Below are 7,982 nucleotides of genomic sequence, written 5' to 3'. Positions count from 1 at the left end.
CTATCCTTAATTCAGACTGATTATTTCAGCCATATTAGACAAAAAGCACTTTTATTATTCCAGATGTCTTGCATGTCTTCGTGTGACTAAACCCTCTATGGCATGACTTTTTATTTTTGGAGGAAAAGAATATTTTCCTGCATTCTTTGGGAGCTTTGTGGTCCCTAATTACATATCGATCATAAAATCAGACCCTGACACCTCCTGGAACCAGATTTGAGTTTGTTTTCTATAGTGATTATGAGAAATGAAATACAAATCAAACAAAAACTATATTCACAAAAACAACTTTTTGTTGACAAAAATAAACCAGACATGGGACCAACTCTTAGGACTGTCTCTTAGGACTGTGAAAGGGTTGAACAACTAACTAAAATAAACAACTAACTTCTATTCATGAATGGTACATTTAAGAAAAGTACTAAAACAAGCATTTGTGACTTTGTATGCGTGGCAGAGTTAGAATCATTAAGGATGTTGCTATCAGTCGTTTTTCTTGTTGTATGTAAAACATCAGGAAGGAATTGCTTGCTGATGTGAAAAAGATCCCATTTTCTGGCACTTGATTGTTGACATACCTGTGAATCACCATCTGTGTATCTGATTATCTATGGGTTGTAGCAACCAGATTCCAGTGACTATAGTTAGGGCTGCAGGTTCTTTTCTTAAACATTTGTAGTTCTTATGTAGAATTTGAGCCAAGCAAAGGACGACATTTCCACCAGCTCCCACATCTGGTAGATTTGATGGTGACGTGACTCGCCCTGTGGAGGTTTTCAAGTTGTACAGAATATTATCTGCACCAACCATATGAAGTACCATGCAGCCCTATATTTTTGGTTTTGACAGGTATTGCTTCAGTCTTTGCCTTTCTTAAAATGGGGCTATTTGTTCATTGATGACCAGTTTATCACCCTTTGAAACTGAAGTTACTTCTGATAAACAAACAATGAAATAATGGTTGTATAGTGGATCTTCTTGTTTTCATTGGGAATGACCCCAACATATAAACCACGCACTTTGTGTCCATGAAATTATCTTGCATCCGTCTCCTGCTGTTAGTCAATAATAAAGTAAAAAAATTATCTGTGATGATTATTTTGTAATCAACTAGAATAATATTGCCTGAACAAAAGGGCCCCGACTGCGCAAGGTTGCCCTGAGGCAACAAACACAAAAACACAGTTTTAGTATATGAATTGTAAAAAATAAATAAATAAATAAATGTCTTGAAATGATCTACAATGCTTCTTTACATACTCACAGATATCAAAATATTTTTAGTAAGAATTTTCCTAATTTTGAACATGAAAAAAAGTGATCTATAACTTACAAGTAGGAGGCATAAAATGAACTGCTCCTCTTCCAATAAATGGTCTTATAAACCTCAATACCTCTTTTATTTGGACAAAAATATGTCTGGTGGTATTTTAAATCATGCCCACCAAAAATACAATAAAGGAACCACATGAGGTACAGATATGTGGTTTGTTGCCTCAGGGCAACGCTATGCCATAGAAAACTCCCTGCTAGTTGTGGTTCCAGGCTCTAACAACCTGATGTTTGTTTTCATGTCAGCCACAAACCTCAAAGTGCTTTCATGGAGTCTGTCTGTAAAAAAAGCAACAAAAAAGAACACCATAAATTGGGAAGACTATTAAATCCCTACCAATAGCCCTAAGCTGCATTTTATATTCGATGTATGGTCCAAAACGTTTGTCATAGTTTAGAGGAAGATGGATGTCGCGAACACTCGGTTCAAGATAAACACGACTCTCAACGCAGTAAACATACAAGCAGTTGAATTGCTTAAATTGGATCGTAATCATGTGTTACATTAGCCCAATCAAAGTCCAGACCTACAAATGAAATTATGCGGCAAGACTTAAAAATTGATGCCCACTGACATCCATCCATCTATTTTCTGTACACTCTTGTCCCTAGTGGGATCAGGATGGGTGCTGGTGCCTCTCCAGTCAACGTTTCAGGGGAGAGGCAGAGTACACCCTGGACAGGTCGCCAGGACAAACAACCACACACACGCACACACACACACACACACACACACACACACACTTAGGGAGAATTTAGAGAAACGAATTAATCTGACAGTCATGTCTTTGGACTGTGGAGAGAACCCACATATCAATTTTTCATTTTGCAATCTGACTGAACATTAGCTTTTTTATAAAAAGTTGACAAAATAATACATGTGCAAAACTCATAGTGACATACTCCAAACAACTAATGCTGTGATTGCTTGGAAATATCCATTTATAAATGGTTGACTCAGGGTGGCTAAATACAAATTCACCCCGACCCTTTAAAACTTCTATTTGTCAAACAAATTGAATATCAGGATTTATAGCTAGCTTTTTTGCTTTGATGCTCCATCAGTTTAAATTTTCAAAGCACCATTCATTGAAGGTACTCTGGGTCATTCGGATTTATAAAGTCTTTGCAATGGCATTTCCTACCAATAGCGATGGGATTATTTCAGACAAAATGTTAAAACTCATATCAGGTTAGTCCTTTAAAACCTACGAAACAAACTCAACGTGTTCGAAAGAATTTTTAAATAAATTGTTTGTGCAGATATATGAATAAACTATTCTCTGAAACAAGAGTCCAAGGATGCAGCAGGAATTCCCCCATATAACCTGTGTGGATGTTGCCCACAGGTTTGTCCCACTCGGCAAGTTTGTTTATCAACGTTCACCACAAGGTTGTGTCTTCGGGGGTCAAACTTCGGTCTACTTAATTTTCCACAGATGAAACCCGACTCCATTCCAGGGGACCAATACAAGTAAACATTTCAAAGCTGCAGGAAATCTATTAGCACCTGGTGGGACTCCCCACATGCTCCACTCCATCCTATTCCCTCCTGCCCCCACCTCCTCCAAACCACTCTATCCCTTTCCCCACCCTAGTTAATAAAGTGCCACAAGACCAACGCACTCCTGCTGTGCCTCTAAAAGTGGGGGATTAGCGAGTGTGTGTATGTGCACACGTGCCGGCCTTTCTCGTGTGTGTCGAGGTGTGCATTTACGCCTGCATAGTATGTAGCCCTCAGTGTGTGTGCATGTAATATATCTGGACCTGTCCTTTTGACACACGTGCAGCCAGTTAGCACTGAATGAGGTGCCAGACAAGCGTGCGGCAGCTGCCACGCTAACAACAATACCCAATGATCCCATCGCAGAAAGCTGCAGTGACTTTGGTACAGTTCATTTACTTTACATAATTGCTTCCTCAAACTTAGGCTTTGCAGTATGTAAAATGTGACTATTTTTTTTTTCCGGTTGGATGTCTTTATAAAGTGAGTTCAGATTTTGGAGGCATAACCAGCAGGCGGGAAAGACAGCTGGTGGAGTGAGGTACAGATCTTTAAAGGATAAATGATTTACAGGATGGAGAAGAAGAGACAAACATTTGATAGGAACACAAAGTACCGTTGGTATATTTATTAAGTTGTAATACTCATTCGCTGAGTATTACAACATTCACCATATGACAGTCAAACTCTGGTATCCGGGAAAACAAAAAGAATCTTACACCGGCGAGCCAATCTTGAATGAGCCAATGATGGAAGATGGATGGAGGAATCCATGTCATTCAGTTTGCACTTAAGTGCTAGTAGGTTTTCTGAAACTTTAAGGTTTCATTAACAATGTTGCTGTCTCTTCTACTTTGACCCAAATTAAAGTTTCTCAATATTTAACTAATGCTTTGTCATATCAGGGAATCCTAAGCGAGCATTGTCAAATTGTCACCAAGAGAAATTAATATTTTTAAACTTTTGCGAACTGGGAATCTGTAATTATTTGTGGTGTTTGTGTTAACATGACTTTTGATATTTAAAAGTTTGGACTATCTGAAGTTTGGATTCAGTTTTTCTTTCACTACGGACCAATTCAAATAACAATCATTCTGATTTAGGAATTTTTGTTTTCAGGGAATTGGTCTTGATTAATTCCGCATATTTCTTTGCCTGCTGTGAAAAATTCTGATTATTTAAGTCAGTTGTGTCCGAGTGTTTGGGCAGTCCCAGCCATGCTCTTCAGCTCATCGACTGGCCTGCTAGCTTGTGTTAAGGACCCAGCCTAATTGGATTTATGTGCGGGAATGTTTTGCAAAGCCACACTTGTGAAATACCTCCACATCTGCTGCCCATTAGCGGTGGACATAACACACAACAGAAAGGGAAAAGCCCCCAACGCCTTGATTCATGTGACCGCTGCCCTGCTTTTATTGCAGCAGAGGAAGAGGGCTCGTGGCATTGTTTCAGCACAGCAATCTCAGCCTTATCTATCTTTTTCTCTCATGCTATCGGTTTCATTATTTATTTATTTTTTTTGGATGACTCTTTAATCCCAGAGTTCATATGTTATCTCTTTATGACTCCCCTTATGCTAAAAACTGCTAGTGTTTCCACAGCTCTTGTAATTTCTCTGCAGGTACAGCCATTTCGTCTACGGAGGTTTGCTGAATCTCTTTCATCTCTTGCCTTTCGGTCCTAAGAATTCTCTTGTCGAGTCCATTTTCCCTAATCTTTCCAACAGGATTTATTTTCCATCTGCTAAGTCAGCAGAAAGTCAAGTCTTATTCTTTGTGTTCTCGTGCCCAGCATTTGGACAGTCATTTGTCTACGTCAGTACGACTTCCATCATGAAACCCTTTCCCTTGTCACTCCCCAAGGCAAGGACGTCCTCCTGTTTCATCCTTCAGTAGGCACAAGGAGAGTCTAGCAAGGGGGTCTGACAACCCCGTCGACCCCTCATCTGTCATCTGCCAGGGGAAAAGCACCCACCTAATTGGGGGGAAACCACTGAGGGGTTGGAGGGCTGGTGTGGAGGTTGTTATTCTTGTGTTGGAGGGGTCAGAGGTGAAAAAGGGGAGATCACGCCGGTGATTACCCTCCTTCATGTGAAGGAGTGGAGGGACGCATGGACAGGGAGAGTGTTTGTTGGGCAGCAAGGGGTGCAAGGAATTAAAAGGAAATAGGTTGAATTTAGCTTTTAGGATCATCAAACCTGTTAATGTCTGTGCATTGGGTCAAGGTGTTACACACTGGCAGACCAACACTTGGGTTAGAATGGTAAAAAAGTCACAATGGTTTTAGTCAAATATTTTAAGTGTACATGATCAAAAGCAGCTCAGTTGTTTGAAATATGTGATTTTACTCCTTTCACCACAATCTCCAAAGCGCTCATATCGTCAGTAATGAGAGTCCATCAATTTAAATCCCACACATGTTGGCAGTTCAATATACGGAACAAGTCAGAAAATAAGGCTGTGTCTGGAGAATTCTGTCAGGTTTTGGCCGCAGAAGGAGATGTTTTCATGAACCGCTTTTCCTCCCTCCAACCATCCACCTGACGATGACCCAAATCCACAGGTCTTCCCACCTCCGCCTTCTCATGGTTTCTGTCCACACCCCTCTCTCTGTGGTTCCTAAGCCACGAAATAAATGTGTGGGTGTGACAAGAGCAGAAAATGTGAAACGCAAAGGATCCAGGTTTTAGACAGAGTGAATCCATGCACAATGTCCCAGAAAGTCTCTTAAAAAAAGAAAACTTGATAGGATTGATTGAAAATATGAGCCCTAAGGTACAACTAACAGCATAACTAACACAAAGGCACCAGAGATTATAAAATTTGGATATAGACCTGGATCTATCCATACAAAGATTCCCAGTGTCCTCTTGGAGATCTCCTGATTTAACCTAAAAAAATAATCAAACGAGGAGTTAACAGAAATTTTCATCTAAGTGAGATCTGGTTGACCAAGTCGCTTGGTGTGACGCTGTCTTCTGATTGGTTGCTGTTGTAGTTGGCAAATAACTTAAAAAACATTACTGACACCACTTGGTATGGAGTATGGACCACTAATATCTTATGGAATCAAAATGTTATAAAAGTTCTGAGAAATTTAGAAATTCTACTATTTTTCTTAATATTGTGTCACTGGAAACTTCTTTTAATCTTCTCTGGTTCCTACTGAACCAAGCAGAAAGAATATAGCGTATTTTGTATGTTGGCAGTTTTTAATATTAGAACCACAAATGTCTTTTTTTTTTTTTTTTCTGAAAATTTTTAATGGCATTTCTAACTACCTAAAGAATCCATTCTGTTTACTGCAAGTCTGGCAGGTACAACTATAGGGAGCCGTAGTGCTTACTCTACACTACAGAGGTGAAATTATAAGGACATGGAACATTGTCAGTGCAGAAGCCATTAAATAATGGTGCTTATACCTGGCGCTGTTATGTTATGTGACAATCCTGGACAGAGAAATTTACTCAGCAGTCCAACACTACAAAATACATTGTGAAAGATGGCAACAGCTCAAAGCACATCAGCAAAATAACGCAAAAGGTCATAAAGAATGGAAAATATGAAAACTGTGACATGGCCAAGTATATCGCCTTATGTAAATCTAACGAAACAAAAAAGAAAGAGCAAGTGTGCAAACTGTCCCCTGTAGCAAAGCACAGCTGAAACCACTCTACATAAATTTTATAAAAGGCTGGATCCTCCAAGAGAAGGAAATCTTTGTTTTGCAAAGGATTTAAAAGCTGTCTTTAAATGTAAATCTAAGAATGATTCCTGGTGGAGAGGCCTTTGGTTTCAATATAACATGACAGATTAAAAAGGTGAATACCCTGCAGCTAAACATATGCAGATAGTCCAATTCAGATCTATGTAGGATGGATCAGTTGAATTAGTTTCATTCTACTTCGCTGTCAGTCGATCCCTTAAGATATTCCCAGCCTAGAAGGGGAACATAGTTATGTGTATCCTGGAGTTTATTCTGAATGGAAATCTCCGGAGGGCCCAGAAGGCATCTCAATCTTGCTTTTGTAGAATTTCTTGCTGAGTATACTGATATTGACAGCGTTATTTTGTCAATAGAAACTTGTGGTGCCAACAGTAATGGCATGTTTGGATGTTATTTCCAGGACCTCACTAAGGTGTGTTGTTTTGATTGAACGGAAGAGTTACCTCGCTTTTTGATCAATGACAAAAGGATCTCATCAAGAAACTTTTGAAAAAGCTAAACCTTATTTTACTTAAAGGTAAGTTAGTTGCACCAATTATACATTGCACCAGTAACTAGAACAACATATTGATCCCATACATCACCGGGCTACCAAACGTCACCTGATTTAATTAAGAAATGATTGACAGTTTGGAATCCTCTGAAATGGTCCTGGTCCGAGTACAATAAATCATGGAAGTTAATACTCCCTTTGCTTTGCTTTGGTTTGAACAAGCACTTCCACTTCCAACATTGTCTCCCTAGATGCATAATCAGCTGTCAAACCTAACTTATTTACCTAGTGCTTTTTAAGCACTTGGGACAGGGTGAGGTGTAATTCAAAAGGTACCAAACTACAAAACCCTTACTCCAGGACCGTTTTTTTTTTCCGAGCGTCTGGATTTCTTCTTTCCACTGACACTGATTGACGTTGCGAGTGTGATGTGTGCATGGTGGACCATGCAGCTACGTGCCTGTTGCCAGGGTTTAGAACCTTAAATTTGCAGCCCCAAGAGTACTCCGACACACACACTCACACACATTATATCCACATGCACCTCTACACCTGCTTGTCCAGTTCTGCACACACCAAAGGGAGGATAAAAAAAAAAAAAGACCTAAGAAAAAACAGAAATGACCTGCACGCGTCATAATGAGAGCGGGCCGGGTGTCTGGCATTTACCTCAAACCATTTCGTTTTCCCGCTGCTCTCTCTGGAGGGCTTTAAGTCCTCCGCCCGTTAACGGCTGAAGTGTGGATTTCCTGTCAAATAAGGGTTAGAGCCCAACAAAAGTCCCCTACTCTCGTACCTAAACGGGATCATTTACAGCTGCCCCACTTAAACACACACACTTCATGTCTTACAATGTCCCAAATGGGATGTATACCAGATCTGTAGTGCTCAATGTTGTCTTTGTAGTGAGCATATTGAGCCTTTATG

Source organism: Poeciliopsis prolifica, unplaced genomic scaffold (genome assembly GCF_027474105.1).
Source record: "Poeciliopsis prolifica strain line A6 unplaced genomic scaffold, Auburn_PproV2 SCAFFOLD040, whole genome shotgun sequence".
NCBI lineage: Eukaryota > Metazoa > Chordata > Actinopteri > Cyprinodontiformes > Poeciliidae > Poeciliopsis > Poeciliopsis prolifica.
The sequence above is the reverse complement of the archived record's forward strand: the minus strand, read 5'-3'. Positions refer to the sequence as shown.